A 21,580-nucleotide genomic window follows, 5' to 3' on the forward strand; every position below is an offset into this window, starting at 1 on the left:
TTTAGACAGGGTTTGAGTTTTCTAGGCTTCCATTTCACTGAGCCCTTCTAGAGCCCTAGCTTTGTGCAGTAACTCAGTTCCAGTTCCTCATCTTATGAGGGCCCTGACTGAATCTCCTGTGGGCACCAATGCCCTAGGCCCTGACCTCTAGGGTCTGCCATCTGTGTTCAGGACTTCTGGGGCACCTGCTGACAGTTCATTGTTCCAGCTCATGCCTGAGGATTTCCTTTTCTTTCCTGAAGTATAGCTTTGTATCTAATGATTTTTATCTGGTCAGACATGGTAGGTCAAGCCTGTAATCCCAGTGCTTCTTGAGGCTGAGGTGGGAGGATCACTTGAGCCCAGGAGTCTGACAGGGTCTGGCTCTGTTGCCCAGGCTAGAATGCAGTGGTGTGATCTCAGCTCACTGCAGCCTCCGCCTCCTGGGTACAAGCAATTCTCATGCCTCAGCCGCCTGAGTAGCTAAGACTACAGGTGCTTGTCACCATGCCTGGCTAATTTTTGCATTTTTTTGTAGAGACAGGGTTTTGCCATGTTGACCAGGCTGGTCTCGAACTCCTAATCTCAAGAGATCTGCCCGCCTCAGCCTCCCAAAGTGCTAGGATTACAGGCATGAGCCACCGCGCCCAGCCTTCCATGTCCTTTTATTTAGGATTTTTGCATCTATAGTGACAAGCAAGATTTAGTCTGTGATTTTATTTTTGTTTCATCTTTGGCAGATTTTGGTACCAGGGTTATGTGTTATTCATAAAATTAATTAGGAAGTTTTTCTCTTTTCTTTATCCTCTGGAACATTTTAAATAGCATAGAAAATGTCTGTTCCTTGAAGGTTTGAAACTGTCTGAGGACAGTGCCTTTGGGGGTGGGGAGGACTGTTTTCCACATATATTTTCCATTCAGCTTCTCTACTTCTTAAATCAGTTTGTATCACTTTGCTTCCCTAGACTATCATAGATTTAATCAAGATTTTAAAATTTATTAGCAGAGAATTCTATGTGGTATTCTTATATTTTTATAAATTTTTTTTGCATCTCTACTTATCGCTCTTTCTTATTAATGTTGTTTTTTTCTCTTTTCTTGGTTAGACTTTACCAGAGATTTGTTGATTTCATTGGCCTTTTCTAAGAAGCAGCTGTCAAATTTATTTATTCATCCTGCTGTTAAACTCTTTTAAAAATCAGGACTTCCTCCTATTATCTTTAATGACTTGTTAAGGCTTATTTTCTTGTTCTTTTTCTAATTTTTTAAGTTGAACGTCTGTCCAGGTCACGTATTATCTTTCTTCTTTACGAATAAAACATTTAAACTGATGACGCTTCCTCTGAGTACAGTCCTGGCCACATTCCATAAGTTTTGGTATGCAGAAATTGTCATTAGCATAATCTTTTGTAGTCTAAAATTGCTCATTTTATTTCCTCCTTGATACAAGAGAGGTATTCAGGAGGGTACTTTAAAGCTTTTTATTTTTTCTTTTGTTATTAATTTCTAGTTAGTAATGTATCCCATACATTTTTTAAAAACTACCATATTTTTATAAAATCTGAAATGCTGTTGATTGTAATGGACTCCAATTATTTTTATACCACTAAAGAAGGGAAAAAGAAAAAACCCATTGCTCATTAAACTGTAACATCCCATCAGTTATAAGAAGCATTCTGGTTTCAGAGATGTTGTGAAAAAATAAAGTACATTCTTAGAATGTGTGAAATAGGGAGATTATTTGTCCATCAGTGTGAGAGCATCATGGTCAGAGAATGTGATCTGTATTGTAATAGTTCCCTGAAATACATTGTAACCTGGTATTTGATATGTGGTCAGCTTCATTTTTTTGGTTTTTGTTTTGTTTTTTGAGACAGGGCTTTGCTCTGTCACCCAGGCTGGAATGCAGTGGTGCAATTATGGCTCACTGCAGCCTTGAAATCCAGGGCTCAGGTGATCCTCCCACCTCAGCCTCCCAAGTAGCTGGGACCACAGGCGCACACCACCACACCGGGCTAATTTTAAAAATATTTCTGTAGTGACGGCATCTCCCTGTGTTGCTCAGGCTAGTCTCGAACTCCTGGGCTCAAGTGACCCTCCTGCCTTGACCTCCCAAAGTGCTGGGATTACAGACATGTGTGGTTAGTTTTTATAAATGTTTTATAGGTGCGTGAAACAACGTTTATCTATTTATAATGTATCATTATTTATCATTTATAATGTATCTTCTATATTTGCTAGTTACAGGAATATGTATATTTCTATGCATTCTATATGTTATATATGCATATCACACACAGGCCTATGTAAAATCAGTGTTGAAATTGTGCTTTTCAAGTCTCATTGCTTGGTTTTCCATTACTGCATTGAGACCTGTTAAAATCTTCCATTTTGATGGTGGATTTGTTAATTTTCCTTGTGATTGCCACTTTTTGCTTTATTACACACACACACACACACACACACACGTACACAAACACACATATACTTATACACACATACACATACACACATACATATACATACACACACACACACTTTTTTTTTTTTTCGAGATGGACTCTTGCTCTGTTGCCCAGGCTGGAGTGCAGCAGCACGATCTCAGCTCACTGCAACCTCCACCTCCCAGGTTCAAGCAGTTCTCCTGCCTTAGCCTCCCAAGTAGCTGGGATTACAGGCACACACCACCACGCCTGCCTAATTTTTGTGTTTTTAGTAGAGATGGGGGGGTTTCATTATGTTGACCAGGCTGGTCTCGAACTCCTGAGCTTAAGCAATTCGCCCACCTCAGCCTCCCAAAATGTTGGGGTTACAGGCATAAGCCACCACACCTGGCCACACACTTACTTTTAAGGGACAAAGTCTTGCTCTGTTGCTCAGGCTGGAATGTAGTGGTGCAATCATAGCTCACTGCATCCTCATCCTCCGAGCTCAAGGGATCCTCTCACAGCAGCCTCTCAAACAGCTGGGAATACAGGCACACACCACCATACTCAACTAATATTTTAATTATTTTCGCAGAGACATGGTCTCACTCTATTGCCCAGGCTGGTCTCAAACTCCTGGGCTCAAGCAACCCTCCCACCTTTGCCTCCCAAAGCACTGGGATTACAGGCATGAGCCATTGTGCCCAGCCAACATACATACTTAACTATAAATTTTTTAGCAAGTCTAAAGTTGTTATCTCTGTTATCCTCCAAAACAAGCAAGGACCTTTGCACACCAGAACTGTACACTGAGCATTCTCTCTTGTCTTCCTTATTGTTATAATTGAGAATTTTTCCCACCTTAATACAAAAAAGTATCATTAATATTTACAATAGGGCTGGGTGTGGTGGCTCACGTCTGTAATCTCAGCACTTTGGGAGGCTAAGATGGGTGGATCACCTGAGGTCAGGAGTTCGAGACCAGCCTGGCCAACATGGTAAAAGCCTGTCTCTACCACAAATCCAAAAAGTAGCTAGGTGTGGTGGTGTGCACCTGTGATCCCAGCTACTTGGAAAGCTGAGGCAGGAGAATTACTTGAACTCGGGAGGCGGAGATTGCAGTGAGCCAAGATCACACCACTGCACTCCAGCCTGAGTGACAGAGTGAAACTCCGTCCCAAAAAAACCCATATTTACAGTAGATAGTTAATTAAATTTACTTATAAATTATACCAATGTTCATGTATTTTAAATCTCACTCCTTCTCTGTGAGTTCATTTTTCTTCTTGCCAAAATGTATCCTTTAAAATTCAATTTCATGGCAAGCCCTCTTAGTTTTGGATGTCTGAAAATGTCTTTATTTTGCCCTCATTCCTGAATAATTGAGTAGGATGACCTTTACTTTCCCGTAGCACTTTATAAAAATATTATATTACTATATTGTCTCCTGGGCATCTCTTGATGCCAGAATGTTTACAGCTGTTCTAACTGTTGGTAAGTCTCTTTTCTTCCTGTAAACTTTGAGGGTTTTCTCTTTGTTTTGATATTCTGGAGTTTTACCAAGATTACGAATTTATTTTTACTGTTTAGCAGTTTGTGTACATTTTTCTGGAACATTCTCAGCCATTATCCTCTCAGTTTATTACTTTCTCTACCAGAACCCTGTTCTCTTCTTTTAGACTCCATATTAGATGAATAGGGTGCTTTTCAACAATTGCGTCAGATTCCAGAGTGTGGATTTATTCATTTAAACATTTATTATTTTTAATAGTTTAACTATTCTTCTTCTAATGGAAATTTATACTTTTCTACTAAAAACAATGCTATAGCCAATGATTTTATTTCTCTCTTTTTGCTAGATTCTGTTTTTATTGCTTCATGGTTAGGTAATGACTTTTTTTTTTTTTTTTTTTTTGAGATGGCGTCTTGCTCCTGTTGCCCAGGCTGGAGTGCATTGGCACAATCTCGGCTCACTGCAGCCTCCGCCTCCCGGGTTCAAGCGATTCTCCTGCCTCAGCCTCCCGAGTAGCCGGGATTACAGGCAAGCGCCACCACACCCGGCTAATTTGGTATTTTTGGTAGAGATGGGGTTTCACCATGTTGGCCAGGCTGATCTCGAACTCCTAACCTCAGGTGATCCACCTTCCTTAGCCTCCCAAAGTGCTGGGATTACAGGTGTGAGCCACCACGACCAGCCAGGTAATGACTTCTATTGAGATTTTTTTCCTGTAGTCCAATATAAGCCCATTTTGCTAAATAATCTGTAAGTGAACTATATTCTGTTTGCTGAGCACAAAAATGTGAGAGGGAGTGCCAGATTTTGTCTGTTGAATCCTTAATAATCTCAATTTTGTTTGCACAATTTGTTCATTTAAAAAGTGTTAAGGCCAGGCACAGTGGCTCACACCTGTAATCCCTTTGGGAGGCCGAGGTGGGAGGCCTGCTTGAGCCCAGGAGTTGGAGAGATCTTGTCTCTACAAAAAAATTAAAAAAATAACCAGGAAAGGTGGCTTGTGCCTGAAATCCCAGCTACTCAAGAGGCTGAGGTGGGAGGATCACCTGAGCCCAGGGAGGTGGAGGCTGCAGTGAGCCGTGATCGCACCCCTGCACTCCAGCCTGGATGACAGAGCAAGACCCTGTTTAAAAAAAAAATAAAAATAAAGAGTGTTAAAAACTTTATGTGCTGAGATTTATCAAGTCCCCTTCTTTTGCCCTAATCATTTGTTTTGTAGACTTGGAAGCTATGTTGTGAGACGTACAGGTTTCTGTTCATGGCAGTCACTCCACGGGGCTGATCCCTGGAATCCTCCTGAAGCTTTTGGGGACCTCACAACTGGGCCCTGGGCTCCGCCAGGCTTCCTGGCCCCTGAGGGGCTGCCCAGCCTTCCTCACAGGCTGTCTGTGGTGGCCTGCAGGGCTCCTTGCTGTGTCTGACCAGCCTTCCTCTGTGGATACGGGCCCCACCCCTCACCCCATTTTTATATCTTTTTGCTCTTTTTGGTGGAAATTTGGGAGGGAGAGCGATTCAATCAATGATGCTAGTTGCCATTTGTACCATCTCTTAGATCCTCTCTACAGCTGCTTTTTTAGGCATGGAAGTTCTTTTCCTGACTACTCGGCTTAACTTCCTTCCTTAGCTCCAGCCTCACGCTTACTGGAGGTGAATGTTGTCCATTCCTGCGCCGCTCTTGGAAGGAAAGAATGTTTCCAGCCCCCTTGATGCCGTTCGCGGTGGGGGCAGAGAGCTGGTGGTGCTCGTGAGGTAGGAGATGGGCAGGACTCGTTTCTGGTCACAACCTTGCTGACCAAAACAAGATCTGGTCCAGACAGTGAAGAAACTGGTGGAAACCAGCAGATGGTGAAGGAAGCAGTCCCTGGCTGCCCTCATTGCCCATTAGCATAAAACACACTTGCCAGCACCATGACAGTTTACAAATGCCATGACAATGACCCGGAAGTTGCCGCCCCTTTCACATCAGCAACCCGGAGGTTACTGCCCCTTTCCTGCAAAGCTCTAAATAACCCACCCCTTGATTTGCATTAACCTGCCTCCTTTCAATTTCAGTTTGCATGCAATTGAAAGTGGGTATTAATGCATATAAATACGGTTGTCAACAGCCAGTGCCTTGGGTGCACTGCCTGTGAGTTAGCCCTGCTTCACAAGGAGCAGTACTGTTCAATAAGATTGCTGTCTAACACCATCTGTTTACCTTTAAATTCTTTTCAAGGGTGTGTGAAGCCAAAGACCCTCCCAGGCTAAGCCCCAGTTTTGGGGCCCACCTGTCCTGCATCACTAGTAGCCTGGCCTGTGTGTTTGGTGGCCTGGGGTTGGAGATTGGGTTCTGGAGGGAGACTTCTTATGCCCTCTCTTGTCTGCGAGGCACAGGGACTTGGTGCACTGACCGGCTGGCTGACATGCCCAGCACTGGATTGGGTTGAGCCCAGGAGTTCAGAAGACCCTGTCTCTACAAAAATAAAATAAAATAAATGAGCTGGATGTGGTGGTATGCACCTGTAATCTCACTTTCCAAAGTGACCTGTGGACAAGGGATCCCCTTTCCTGGGAAAAAGGAGAGCAGGTTACAGATGCTCAGATGTTTGTGTGCATTGAGATTGGACTTGGCAACACCTGCACCTTGGAATATTCTGGGCAGTTAAACATCACTGTGTTATCTCATTCAGTTCCCACAACAAAGCCCTGAACTGAGGTTGAGCTCATGTATGCGACCCAGTGGGATTTTCACCTGAGTCCTCTGTCTCTGGTCCCTTGTGGAGGTCACCTTTATGGGGGTAACTTCTGTAAGCAAAGCTCCGCAGTCACGGAGCCCCTCTGTCTTTCCCCATGGAGGGTCCATCGAGCCCTTTGCACGGTGGTGGCCTAGCCCCCCATGGCTGGGCCATCAGGAAAGGGGTGATGCCCACTGCCTCACCACATTCTGCCCTGCAGGCTGCTCAGTTCCTGCCCCCACTGCACGGGGGACCCTTGCTCCTTTGGCTCCCCTTGAATGGGCAGAGGAGCTGCCTCTCACTTGTTCTTCACCAGCAGCTCAAGAGGTCTTTTTAAAAGGACAATTTCAGCCATGCACGATGGCTCATGCCTTTAATCCCAGCACTTTGGGAGGCTGGGGTGGGTGGATCACTTGAGGCCAGGAGTTCGAGACCACCCTGGGCAACACAGGGAGATTTCATCTTTACAAAAAAAAATAGGCGGGTATGCTGGTGTGTGCCTGTAGTCCTAGTTACTCAGGAGACTGAGGCAGGAGGATCACTTGAGCCCAGGAGTTTGAGGCTGCAGTGAGATGGGATCGCACCACTGCACTCCAGCCTGGACAACAGAGTGAGACCCTGTCTCAAAAATAAATAAATAAAAGGATGATTTCTTTTTTTCTCTCTTTTTAAAATTTGTTTATTTTTGAGACAGAGTCTCACTGTGTCACCCAGGCTGGAGTGCAGTGGCATGACCTCGGCTCACTGCAGCCTCAACCTCCTGGGCTCAAGCAGTTCTCTCGCATCAGCCCCCAGTAGGTGGGACTAAGACACGCGCCACCATGCCTGGCTACTTTTTGTATTTTTAGTAGACATGGTGTTTCACTATGTTGCCCAGGCTGATCTCAAACTCCTGGATTCAAACGATCTGCCAGTCTCAGCCTCCCAAAGTGCTGGGACTACAGGTGTGAGCCACTGCACCCAGCTTGAAAGGACAATTTCATACATCACTCCACACCCAGCTACATCCTTGCCTGGAAGTGCCCTCCCCTACCTACTGCCTTTCCACTCTAGGTCTCACCTTGATTGTCCTGGCATGGGGGCCTTCCATGGCACAGACCAGGGCAATGCTGTGGTCCCTGGCTCAGGGACTGTCTTTGCCCCACGGGGAATGCTGTGAGGGGGTGCCTGGAGTCCCAGCGTTACGCGTTGACCAGCGCATAGTGAGTGCTCAGTGAGGGTTCCTGGAACAAACGGATGAGGTAAAGGTGGAGGGGCAGGAGGAAGGAGGTGGTGAAGGGAGGAGGGGAAGAAGAGGAGAGGAAAAGGTGGTGGGGAGGATTGTTCCTGAGCCCAGCTCTGGGTTCTGCCTGTTCCCGAACGCCAACCTTTGCTGCACTGCTCCCAGTGGGTGCCAACTCAGAATGCCTGTTTAAGTCACTCCACAAAACTCAGCTTCTCAATCTGTTTTATATTTGCAAGGGCCAGATCCACATTCCTTTTTTAAAAGTCAAGCTTCTGAGACAGTCATTTATATTCACAGTGATTCTCCTTTCAAAGGCTGCTTTGCATGGGGCGTGTGGAGTCATGGATCTTAGGGACTCTGCCAGGAAAGGCTCAGGGTCACACAAAGACCCCGTGATGGTGTCTGTGTTGTAGAGGAAGACCGAGGAACTCTCCAATATACCAGGGTGGAGGTATCTTCAAATGGACGGGATGCGTGGCCAGAGCCTGCTGTCCATCCACTGAAAAGTCACTTTCTGAAGTGACCCATGGACAAAGGATCCTTCTTCCTGGGAAGAACAGCTGGTTATGGATGCTTCAGATGTTTGTGTGCATGGAGATTGGACTTTGCAACACCCACACTTTGAAATATTCTGGACAGTTAGTTAAAAAGCATCAGGTGGCCCACACCTATAATCCCAGCACTTTGGTAGGCCGAGGCAGGAGGATTGCTTGAGCCCAGGAATTCGAAATGAGCCCGGGCAACCTAGCAAGACCCTGTCTCTACAAAAAACTTAAAAATTATCTGGGCCTGGTGACTCGTGCCTGTGGTCCCAGCTACTCAGGGGGCCAAGGCGGGAGAATCACCTGAGCCCAGGAAGTCAAGGCTGCAGTGAGCTGTGATGGCATTACTGCCTCCGGCCTGGGGGACCTAGTGAGACCCTGTCCCCCAAAAAGGTTTAAAAAGCAGGAGGGGCCAGGTGCAGTGGCTCACGCCTGTAATCCTAGCACTTTGGGAGGCAGAGGCAGGCGGATCACTTGAGGCCAGGAGTTCGAGACCATCCTGGCCAACATGGTGAAACTGTCACTATAAAAATACAAAAATTAGCAGGACATGGTGGCAGGTGCCTGTAATCCCAGCTACTTGGGAGGCTGAGGTAGGAGAATCGCTTGAACTCGGGAGGTGGAGTTTGCAGTGAGCCGAGATCCTGCCACCGCACTCCAGCCTGGGTGAGAGAGTAAGACTCCATCTCAAAAAATAAATAAATACATAAAATAAAAAGCATGAAGTAGGTCCATATGCACTGCTGGGAAAGATGTCTAAACAGTGTTGTTAAGTGAAAAAAAGCAAACCGTAGCACAATATGTACATATATACACCATTTATGGCGAAAACACACACAAAGCCATACTGTATGTCCTCTATTTACATATTTGTAAGTTCATATCTAGAAGTCTGAAAGGAATTATGCCAATGATCGCAGTTCAGAGTGGACTGGATTGGGGCGACTTTCAAAGGAATCTTCACTTCCACTGTATTGTTTGAAGTTTTTTCCTGTGAGAATGCATTCCTGTGTACTTGTGTAATTTAAAGAGATATATGGATTTAGAACTGGGAATCTATATGGTTTACCCTGAGCTTCTGGGATTTTCTTTTTTTTTTTTATTTATTATTATTATACTTTAAGTTTTAGGGTACATGTGCACAATGTGCAGGTTAGTTACATATGTATACATGTGCCATGCTGATGCGCTGCACCCACTAACTCGTCATCTAGCATTAGGTATATCTCCCAATGCTATCCCTCCCCACTCCCCGCTCCCCACAACAGGCCCCAGAGTGTGATGTTCCCCTTCCTGTGTCCATGTGTTCTCATTGTTCAATTCCCACCTATGAGTGAGAACATGCGGTGTTTGGTTTTTTGGGATTTTCATGTTTATTTCTTTGAGTGATTATGTTAAGTGGCTTACCCAAAAAAGTTCACTGGACATCTCAAAAGGTTATTTGACAGATGATTTAAAAAAAAATTATACTGCCATTTTTATGCACGTGCTTAAATATCTCAAATTGTTTTCTAAAATTGGTTGGGAATATATTTGCTTTTTTCCCCCCTTTATCTTGCCCCATCCCCTTCCCAGCCTCTGGTTACCACCAATCTTGTCTCTGTCTTCATGAGATCCAATTTTCTGGTTCCCACATATGAGTGAGAACATAACGATATTTATCTTTCTATGCTTGGCTTATTTCACTGGACATAATGGTCTCCAGTTCCATCCATGTTGCTGCAAATAACAAGATTTCATTCTTTTTAATGGCTAAATACTATTCCATTGTGTGTATGTACCGTATTTTCTTTATCCATTTATCCACTGATGGGCACTTAGGTTGATTTCACATCTTGACTATTGTGACTAGTGCCGCAATAAACGTGGGAGTGTAGATATCTTTGTAATACGCTGGTTTCCTTTCTTTTGGATATATACCCAGGAGTGGATCATATGGTAGTTCTATTTTTAGTTTTTTTTGTGGAATCTCCATACTGTTCTTCATAGTGGCTGTACTAATTTACATCCCCACCAACAGTGTACAAGAGTTCCCCTTTCTCCATATCCTTACTAGCATCTGTTATGCCAGACAGACTATTTATAAGTGAATTATATTTGTAGTTTAGGCCAGAGGTCAGCAGACTTTTTCGTAAACGACCATGGAGTAAATATTCTAGGCTTCATGGACAAAAAGGTCACTGTGGAAATCACTCAATTGCCATGATAATGTGAAGGCACCCATAGATGATACAGAACAGGTGTGGCTGTGTTCCAGTAAAACTTTATTTCCAGGAACAGGTGGCTGGAGGGTTTGGTCCACGGGCCACAGTTTGCCGAACACTGGTTTAATGGATTGCAAGACACAGATGGGTATGGAAATGGAGGAAGATGGCAAATGGAAATGCGTTGGACATTTAATCAGAACTAGCATGTCGAAAGGATTGTTTGAGTATCTTCAAAACTGAAAAAAAAAAAAAAAGCTTTTCTCAAGTGCAATCCTGTAGCCTCTTCCTGCTGGACCAGGGTGAGGCTGGGGCTGCAGAACCCAGGAGCAGTGTCCCCCAAGGAACACTTCCTCTGTGACTCCTGATGGGTGGAGGGTGGAGGGGATGGGCAGGCCTTCCTCAAGCCTGAGCTTGCACATGGTTCACACTCAGTGGGCATCCGGGAAAGTGATCAGGGCCCCAGTGGCCCACCCAGCTCTGGGCAGGCAGCAGATAAGGTCAGACTGGGGTGGACAAATGACAAAATGACATCCTCAGGTTTGGGAGGAGACAAGTGGTGTCCCTGCAGCTGGAGGCCGAAAGGCAGGCCTCTGGCTCTGGGACGGGGTGTCGGAAACGGCTGTGCCCCACACAGCTTTCTCGTGGATCATGTCTGTGCAGGTGCCTTGGGGCCTGAGAAAGAAGCAACGTTGGCTGCACAACAGGAAAGGCCCATTACTGCCTGTCAATGTAGGCCACGCTAATTAGTCACGTGGCTGGAGATGGAGCAGTCTTATCTGGAACTGAGCCCTTCATGCCCCACGGGACTGTGAAAGTCAGGGGATACACATAGGGAAGATACACTTTCTTCTCCCCTCCATGCCCGTGGAAGCCCTCCAGGCTGAGTGTGAGCATATGCGTGTGTGTGTGGACCCTGCAAATAGATGTGGCAGAGAAACAGTCACTAGCAAACAAGGACTCCGCTGTCTCCCCCTCCCAGCCTCATGGGGAGAAATCTGTCTGCCTCGTGTTTCTAGAGTCACAGTGATGACAAAAAGGAGGCAGAGCTCACGGGTCCAGGAAGAGGGGATGGGTTTACGCGGAGACCAGCAGAGTTACACTGCAGAGAAGAGAAGGAACCGGAAGGTGGGAGGGTCTGGGGCAGGTGGCCGATGGAGCCCAGAGGCTGGGCATCAGGGAAGAGGGTGCCAGGAGAGGTGGGAGAGTGGGAGGAGAGGGGTATTGATGGCATGACCAGTGGAATTCCTCTTGTTAGTAAGATTTGAAGATAGACTTAATTAGAGAGTAGTTGTTAAGTGGTATTTTTCTTTTTCTTTCTTTCTTTCTTTTTTGAGATGGAGTCTTGCTCTGTCACCCTGGCTGGAGTGCAGTGGTGTGATCTTGGCTCACTGCAACATCCGCCTCCCGGGTTCAAGCAATTCCCCCGTCTCAGCCTCCCGCGTAGCTGGGACTACAGGCGCACATCACCATGCCCGGCTAATTTTAGTATTTTTAGTAGAGACCGGTTTCATTACGTTGCCCAGGCTGGTCTTGAACTCCTGGCCTCAAGTGATCTGCCTGCTTCGGCCTCCCAAAGTGCTAGGATTACAGTTAGGTGGTATTTTTCTGAAAGGGACCCCAGGGATGCCAAAGCCAGCCTGGGGACCAGCCCCTGTGTGATCGCAGGCGTGTGTATGCATCGAGTGCCCATGAGAAGGCACCTAGGTTTGCACATAGTGAGGCTGCAGCCAGCATCACCCCATCTTGAAGAATGGGGTTTGCAGACGGAGGGTGAAGGGCACATTCATCCCCTTTGCCTGTGTGCTGGCCAACAGTGGTCAGCCACAAGTGGATGTTGCCCAGAGACCCTTTCCTTGGGTCTAGGTTTCGCTGTGGGAAGGGAAGTGGGAGAAATAACGTAGGAGAAAGCCTTCCTGCAGCCCCAAACGGAATTTCCTCCCCTGCTTGAAGTCAGATCCAATTCACACCCTCGCGCAGCCCGACGGCTGGCGCTGGCTCTGTTTGGTAACATCGCAGCAAACGGCCACCTTGTCTCTATTTTGGTTCTTGCTTTGCCACTTCTCTCTGCACCTTTCAAGAAGCGTTCCTTCCTTCTGGAAGGCTGGGGTGGCAGGCTCCCCCAGCTCCTTCCCATTCTGGTAAATTAAGGAACAAACGGTGCCAAATTGTTCTTGTCTGTTTTGCGAGATGATTCGTAACCAGCTTGTTTTCTTTTCCTCCATTGAGCGAATGCATTAAAACTAAAATTAAATCATTACCCGCAGCACAGACGACACTCCCCCTCATAATTACATCCTCTTAATGGGCATTTGAGAGCCCAGCTCATTTTAATGCTTGCTGGAAAACGTCTCAGACACATTTATTTATTTTTTTTTAGGTTTAAAGGTCAACAAGAATATCTTACTTTAATTTGACAAGTACGCAAGAAATAATGCAAGACTCTTTATGTTCAGGTAATGCACAAAGAAATCTATAAATCAAGCTGAGGGAATATTAGATGATGCCATATCGGAACCATCTGCCTTCATTCTCGGAAGAATCGATACCACAAAGAAAGCGCCGAAGACGTAGATTTATGCCCTTGTGTCGGGGGAAAAATATCGGCTGTTTTTAGAGTCACTTCATATCCTAAAACAACAGGGCCTGAGGAAAAGAATGAGAGTGGGCCTAACCCCGAATGAATGCGTCAGACGGCACATCTGACACTCGGTTCTCGATTGTCTCTGCTGGAGAAAGAATGGTCCCAAGGTCCTTTCATCCCCATGACTCTGCCCCGTCTGCTATTGTATTTATTTGAGAGGCTGCCAGGAATGTTGAGATGGCGTGGAAGGGAATTAACTAAATTGCATCTGTGTGATTGTTGCCAGGGGGTGGAGGCTTGTAGAGCTCGGGGACCTTGGGTTTTCCAAGCCATGCACACTGCCTAACACTCTGCCCTCCTTGGGAGAGCCTTCGCTGGCCTTCATCATGGAGCTGGGGGAACATACAACCTCCACCATATTGGATGTTGGGCTTGTCCAAAGATGTGTCAAATGGGAAGAGCTGTCTGGGCTTTGTGAGGGGGGAAAGATAGCCTCCGAGCAATTAGGGTTTGGAAAAATAGGGTAATCATCTTACCACCTACCCCAGAAGTGGTCATGAAGAGCAGCAGCTCTCCAGGGAGGTGGAGGGGAGGAAGAACAGATCAGGTGACCCTCTGGCAAGTGTATGAGAATCTCCGAGGAGGGAAGGGAAGAGTTGTAAGACTTGAATATTGAATAATTGGAGAGGCTTTTTTTGTGGGGGGCTTCAAAATATAAAGTTATATTTTTATAATCAAATGATAGAAATAAAGGCTTTTCATCTTTTTCCTGGGGGTAGAGCTCTGCAGAATTTTGAATAAAAGAGATTTGGAGATTCTGAGATTTTGCTTCGTGACACTCGTATTAGGATATATGGACTCTCGTGCGTGTGTGTCGCCATTTATACTGTGGTTCCCATCACGGGTCAAAAACAAGCATTTTCTGTTTGAACGTGAGGATATGCTTAGAGGAAGAAAGTTTGATTTTTGTATTTATAACAGAGTAGCACAAAAATGGGTCCGTGAGCCTCGGGAAACGTATTTGTGTTGCATCCTTAGTTTTATCCTTTCCAGGAGTTGAAGTTGCTTCTAATGTTATGAGAGGGAAATCAAAGTGCCCCCGCTAAGCAGAGTCGTTCCCATCAGCCACAGGCACCAGTGCACTGTGCTCATGACCTTTTGTGCTAAACAAACCCACAGACACACATACGCGTTCCTGCTTCTTGGAGCCCGGGTGTGGATGGATGCCTGACCTGCCCCATCACCCTTTGGCTACTGGCCACAGAGTTCACATTGTCACAGAGTTCACATTGCCGTCTGCAAACCAAACATGAACATTAGGACTCTCGTTTTTGTTTTCTTTGTCCCTTTTGGGTGTAGCTGAAAATGATACTTGCAGCTCATATCAAAGATGGATTTATGTCTATTGCAAAGATGGCGACGTGCACCTTCCTGGAGGTGCTGGCAAATTCCAGGCAGTGAAGCCAAACCACTCTCGTGCCTTAAATAATGTTGGATCGAGATCATGTGAAATTTATTCTAAAACCTGTGGTTTTTATTTCTTCCTGCAAAGCTCCATTCTCTGCTTCACATGAGAGAAATTAGCAATGAAACACCTCGTCAGGATCCAAAACGCCTGCCACCCATCTGTGCAAAACCCTGGCAGTCCTGGAGGAGACAAATCCTCACCTTCCTGGAAAACTTCCATGAAACCTGCAGTGAGGGCAGCCAGACCTTAACTTGGCAAAGAAACTGTGAAGGCAGCCTGGAGTGCCAAACTATTAACTTAGTGAGGGTGGCAGGCTTCAAGTTTTGTAGAAGCCCAAATCTATTATTTGACTATTAGTTGTGATGAATGGATGATGAAGGGAACCAACGTAGATATGCATGAGGCATGGCCGAAGATGATATCATTGAGGAAATGCTGTTTTCTTAAGCTTTGGTGACTAGCTATAGAATTGATTATGTCTTTGAACTGGAGTCAAATTTCTTCTAAGTGAGCCGAATTGGAAAATAATATTAAACTTCCATTAAGGGTGTTCCAGAAATGCCGAATTCAAGACAAGGATTGTGTGCGTTTCTATGTGTGTGAATACAAGGGGAAACCTTACAGATATTTGCAGAATATACTCCATCATTTCCTGCCAAGCATCAGCTTCCAGTATTTCGCCAAGTTTTTTAGAAGACTTCAACCTTGTAAGCAAAGTAATTAAGCAGAAAGAAAGAAAAGAAAAAAACAAAACCCACAAAAATGAAAACAAAACCCCAATGCATTGAATGCCTTGCTGTTTTTCTGATTCTGTGAAGTTGAATATCAGTGAATTCAAATTGCACACTGGGTTCTTCTGATATGAACTGAAATTGTCAAAGATGTTGGGTGAGTCTATGGGCTGAAGTTTACCATATTTTTAATCATCTGAGAAAAGACCAACTGCACCAAACTTTCAAAATTGATCATTCTGAATAGTGCTTGGCATACTCAGCAGACATGATTGAAATAGTTTTGCAGACATAGAGCGTAAACATAAAATACCAATCCCATCACCTGTCCTGACACACACCAGCAGTGGTAGCCCAGGGCCAGCGCTGGCTGCAGAGGCATGGTGCCAAGATCGGCTGCTCATTTTCCCTTCTTGATGAGTGCTTATGGGCCAGTTTCTGGAAGCCCTTTCCAGGAGCATCACATTTTTCTGTGGGTCTGCCTGCAGCCCGAGCTCCTGAGACATTTCCTAGAGACCTCCATTAGAAGCTTCCACTGCTCCCCTTACTGGCAGGCGTTCAGCCTTTGCCAACTGCAGGTTGATGGAATTGTCGGAGAGAGAGCACGTCGGGGGGCTCTGTTCATCTCCCCTAAAGTAGTCACTGACATGAGCAACACTCCCTGTATGCCAAGCACTGCTCCCTTATTGCCCATTTTGTCCTCGTAATAACCTTGCAAGGTAGCCACAAGAGATTATTACTCCCATTTTGCAGATGAGGAAATTGAGGCATGAAGAGGTTAAGTAGCCTATGTAGCTGGTAAGTGGAGGAGCCAGAGTCTGGACCCAGGCATCCTGGCAGTCCCAGCCTCCTTCTCCCAGTCATCACTATATGTTCCATTGTTCCGTTTCTATTTCACTCACATATAACGAGCAGCTAAGTTTCCTGAGTTTTTGGATATGACAACAAGCAGCGGGGGCCCAGCTTACTGAGAAGAGTGAATTACAGTTTTTTCAAGATCCAGAATATCCACATCAGAAAAACTCATGGCCGGCAAGTGTGATATCAACACACATTGATATCACAGCATCAAAGTAAAAACTATGTAATTTTCAACATCCAAATAAAGCCTTCTTTGAAAAGCACCAATTTTCACATGAGAATGGTGGACAGATTTCCACATCCTGGCCCGAGATTTCTCACCGATCCTGTTGCTGTTGTCTCTTCCCAGGCCACCCTGTTTCTGCCTGGCCTCTTCCTCCAAGGCCAAGAGGGGTCCTGCCGAAGTCCAGGTCAGAGAGTGTCCTCCCTCTGCTCCTGTCTCATTCAGAGTCAAAGCCAAAATCACTGGAGTGGCCCACATCACTGCCCCCCATTGCTTCTCTGACCATATCTTCTTTCGTGCTTCTTTATGTCTCTCCAGACACACTGGGTGTCAAGAGTGCTGTCACCGCAGGGCCCTTGCACAGCCGATTCCCTCTATAACCCTTGGTTCACATGTTGCCTTCTCAGTCAGAACTCCTCCCACATACTCACCTTTGGCCTCAAGCTCTCCCAGTCCTCCTCCCCCTACAGTGTTTTTCTTCTGTCCTTAGTATTTCTCACCCTCTAAGGTTATATATAATCTGCCTCTCTCCTGGTTGGAGTGGAATTCTATGAGGGCAGGATCTTTGTTTTGTTCATGAATGGATCCCAGTTGCCTAGAATAGTGCCAGGCATGTAGTAGGTGCTCATTAAATATTTACCACATGTGTGGTTTACCTCCAGAGGGGAGGAGGGTTGCAAAGCGAACCCCAAGTATTGGTAATTGTTTTATTCTTTGAGCTTGGGTGATGAATGTGCTGGTTCTTCTTTATGTTATTTACCTGTATGTATGTGTGTGTATGTATATATATGTGTGTGCATATATATACACATAAATATATTCTGCATATCTGAAATGTTTCATATTAAATTTTAAAAAATCAAACAGGGTCAAAAAGTAAAAGAGGTGTATGGTTTATATAAGTGGTGGAATCCTCTTCTCCATTGAAAATATTTCTTTTCTTTTTGTGTGTGTGTGTGGTGGGGTATAGAGTCTCACTCTGTTGCCCAGGCTGGAGTGCAGTAGCGCAATCTCAGCTCACAGTAACCTCTGCCTTCCAAGTTCAAGCAATCCTCCTGCCTCAGCCTCCCCAGGAGCTAGGATTACAGGCGCACACCACCACACCCAGCTGATTTTTGTATTTTTTGTAGAGATGGGGTCTCACCATGTTGGCCAGGCTGGTCTCAAACTCCTGACCTCAAAGTGATCCAACTGCCTCGGCCTCCCAAAGTGCTGGGATTACAGATGTGAGCCCCTGTGCCTGGCCCCCATCAAAAGTATTTTTTCATCTTTGTGTACCATCTCATGTCAGCGACGGAAAGTGCAAGTTCTTAGGCAGATGTGTTTGCGATGGGGAAGATGCGGAGAAACAGGAAGAGAAGCTGGGCAGGGACTCTGACTGGCCGGGCAGTCGGAGCCCACACAACCAGAGGAGCTGACTGTCAAAGCAAGAGTGTTGGGGAATGATGAGGTGGAGAGTTAGCCAGGATGAGACGGCCCTGGGCCAGCTTCCGAGAGCAGGACGCTTGGCGTGGATGTCTGACCACCCTTGGCAGGGGAGCCTGCATCTCTCAGACAGAGGAGAGGAAGAAAGAGAAATGACATTTTCTGAGCCGCCAAGAAAGAAGAGGCCTGAATGGGGAAGGGTTGAGTTCAGGGACCTGGATGAAGACATCACATGGGGTGACGCTGTGGTTGAGGATGGACCCAGGCAGGACGCGCCCAGATCCACCACTCCCTGTGACCCCATGAGATTCCCCAAATCCTCAGAAGGGGAGACACTTCCTGGGTTTGCAGTCACCTCCAGTTTATGTATATAACCAGAAGGAGTAGGAGTCCAGGCCATGTGGAAGCTCTGACCCAGCCCAGGGCCGTGTGGTCCGTGGGCGAGGTGAGCTGGCCAATGTCCGGGTGTCATGGCTGGGAGGACACAGCTGGTCCCCACGCCCGCCAAGCAGCTTCCCAGACATCGATCAGTGCCTCTGGTGAGCATGACTCCTTCTGAGGAGTCCCATTGATCAGGCCAGATGGAAAACTAGTAGCTGTGATTGGGACGAGTGAATATTCATTTGGAAATGTCAGTGAGTAACTGGAGATGATGCCTGCAGTGACTTGCCTGGCAGGATCAATTCCAGACATGAGGTGAACCAGACGTTGGCGGGGACCGAAGGTGGGAGCCAGAGACCCTGGGTGGGGCAGGGGGAGTGGTGGAGGCCAGAGAATGTGTAGGACAGTGAGGTCAGACACATTTCCCTTCCTCCCCACCCCCAGTTCTGAGGCTCTCCTGTCTGTCTGGGGCTTTTGTCTTCAAGTGTGGCACTCCCTGCACAGTGGCCACCAGGCCTGAGGACGTCTGTGTGTGTGTGGAAGGGGTTGAAGGGCCCCAGGACGTGCACTTGCTGGAAGAATGCATGGTTCTGCTGAACCTGCCTTCCTCCTGGGCATGCTGGGAGGAGGGGCTGCAAGAAGGTCAAGCTGGAGGGGTCTCTAGGCTCTAGCTGAGACCCTTCTCTCCCGCTTTTTTTTAATTTTTTATTTTGAGACAGTCTCCCTCTGCCGCCCAGGCTGAAGTGCAGTGGCATGATCTTGGCTCACTGCTACCTCCACCTCCCGGGTTCCAGCGATTCTCCTGCCTCAGGAATACAGGCTCGCGCCATCACGTCTGGCTAATTTTTGTATTTTTAGTAGATATGGGGTTTCGCCATGTTGGCCAGGCTGGTCCCAGACTCCTGACCTCACGTGATCTGCCCATCTCGGCCTCCCAAAGTGCTGGGATTACATGCATAAGCCACCGCACCCAGCCTTTTCTCCTCACTTCTGTCAGTAGGTCCCAGCTGTGCACAAGTCAGGGCTGGGGCCAGGGGAGGCTAGGAGATTTTGGTTAGGGTCTCCTTGCACTAGGATGGAGGGATGGAGGGATTCAGCCACTTCACCCCAGGAGCTCTGGCCCTGGCTAGAGGCCTCCTGGACAGAGGAGGGAAGTCATCGCTGCTGGCCTGTGAAGGGGCCCTGTCAGCTTATTGCCAGGTGCACTGTCACCTAGGTGTGGCCTGCTACTTCCCCCAGTCCCAATTAACCATCTGCAGGAGCTGCCATCGGCATGGGGGAGGGGCTGGGTCCCGCTCATCTGTACGGACTGCTCAGCTAATGAGGGGGTCTGTGAAATTTTTAATTACGGCTCCCATGCCTGGCTTAATTATTTGCATATGGCTTTTACAAGTGGGAAGAGGACGATTGCATGCAGGGCAGCACTTCTCCTCAGCCCCACGTTTGACTTTAATTAAAGGCAGAACCTGAGGTCTTTCCATCATTAATGATCGTGGAAAATTAGCTTCCAATTCCCAGGGGTCTCCAGAGTGATGCACCCTGAGGCGGAGAGCGGGCAGAGAGGGGATGGAGCAGGGAGAGGAGCAGGAGGCACAGATGGCAGATGGTCCTGCTGGGCCGCCACTCTGGAGTCCCCCCAACCACAGGCCACCCTCCCACCACCTTCCCTCCAGGCTGCGTAGACAAGGGAGCCTCGCTTTCCTCTGCCAGGAAGCAGACCTGACCTTGGGCAGCAACTAGGAGGAAGACCTGCTGAGCTGGGGTGAAGGTTGCCAGGGTCATTCTCCCGTTGGCCAGGAGCTGGGTGTGTTCTGGCTGTAGCTGGACTGCTCCCAGCTGGTGGCCACAGGCAGAGGAGTGGGAGTTTCTGAAATGAGTATATGTGTGTGCACACATATCTACAGCATGTGCTCACCCAGGCACACAGATACACAGGATGGAGCTGTAGAGACACACCTGCATGCTCACACATGTGTGTGTACATATGTCCACTCAGGAGCAAAGGAGTGAATGTGTAGTGGGCCCTGTGGTCATCCCTGTGTCCCCATCCCTCTTGTCTCCTACTCACTGAGCTGGGAGGAGCTGACCCCAGGGCAGTTTCATCCCGCTGTTTCCAGTAGCCAGGCCTGCACCACCCCCAGCACAGAGCATCCCCTCAGCCCCAGGCACACTGGGTCAAGAAGTTTTATTGGCTCAGGATCCAGGGGCTTGTTCCCTTGTTGCGGATGGGGCTCCCTCCCTTCTACTGGACATAATGAGGATGCCTGTAGCTTGGACTATGTCTGTAGCCATTGAACCATGAAGGGAGCTCTCAGGATAAAACCTGCCCCAAGGACAGGAGCAGAGCCACTAGCAGAGCCTGGGTCCCCAGTGACACTGTAGAGCCTCGATTTCCCTGATGAGCTGGGTTTTCTGTTTCTCGCTTCCAAAAACATCCTGGTCTAGGCAGAGTTTGTGTCCAATGCGTGGTCTCACACTGCGCGTGGTCTCACACTGCACGTGGTTGATGGCAACCACTGAACCACGCAAGAGCTGGTTTCCTGGCAACACCCCAGCCTCCTGCCTGCCCCACTGAGGAGGCTGCCCTGTAGGTCAGGGCTGAGCCTTCCTGGCACAGGGGCTGAAGTCATCAGCCAGGGCCGCCGTAACAAAGTCCACAGACTGGGGGGCTTGAACAACCATGTTTAAGTGCCATCTGGTCACAGAGCTGTAGGAACCAGCTTCTGACCAGTGAGGCTGTAGCAGCCTCTCTTCCCAGAGGATTTTTCTCCCTCAGCTGATTTTGCACAAAAGTCCTTGAACCGGGAAGCATTGTTCTCATCCAGGGGTCACGTGCCTTTCCCCAATCCAGGCTCCTGGGTTGGGGGAGCTCCAGAGTGGCAGCCCAGCAGGACCATCTGCCTTTCCCCAATCCAGGCTCCTCCTTAAGCCTCATGTCCATTCTGGATTTGGCCTGAGGTCCACCCATTGCCTCCTCTTTCATTGTAGGAGGCTGAGGCAGGAGGATCACTTGAGTCCTCTTTCATCATAGAGGGGGCAATGGGTGGTGGACCTCAGGCCAAATCCAGCATGGACATAAGGCTCAAGTAAGTTTTTTTTAATGTGCATTGCTTGCCAATTTCAGAATCAGGAAATTTCAAGTTAAAAATCCAGTTTCCAGATTGGAAGGTCTAAAGGTCTGCATTGCTACAAGGGTCATCAGATGTGTCATTTAAAAAATAATTTTGGGTGCAGTGCAGTGGCTTATGTCTGTAATCCCAGCACTTTGAGAAGCTGAGGCAGGCGGATCGCTTGAGGCCAGCAG

General features: G+C 47.3%; 1 protein-coding gene across 2 annotated transcripts in view; it reads left to right on the plus strand.

The window, feature by feature from the left end:
* The window catches only part of CHST8 (carbohydrate sulfotransferase 8), a 152,189-nt gene that overhangs the window by 32,346 nt on the left and 98,263 nt on the right, over positions 1-21,580 (plus strand). The window contains exon 1 of one of the 2 annotated variants that reach the window (XM_055368909.2): positions 12,922-13,059. The exons of the other annotated variant lie outside the window; for it this stretch is intronic. The gene's annotated coding sequence lies outside the window, so the exon portion shown is untranslated. Of the gene's footprint in view, positions 1-12,921; positions 13,060-21,580 lie in introns of those variants that run through there. 2 annotated transcript variants of the gene reach the window in all.

The sequence above is a fragment of the Gorilla gorilla genome, chromosome 20, assembly GCF_029281585.2.
Source record: "Gorilla gorilla gorilla isolate KB3781 chromosome 20, NHGRI_mGorGor1-v2.1_pri, whole genome shotgun sequence".
NCBI classification, from domain to species: domain Eukaryota; kingdom Metazoa; phylum Chordata; class Mammalia; order Primates; family Hominidae; genus Gorilla; species Gorilla gorilla.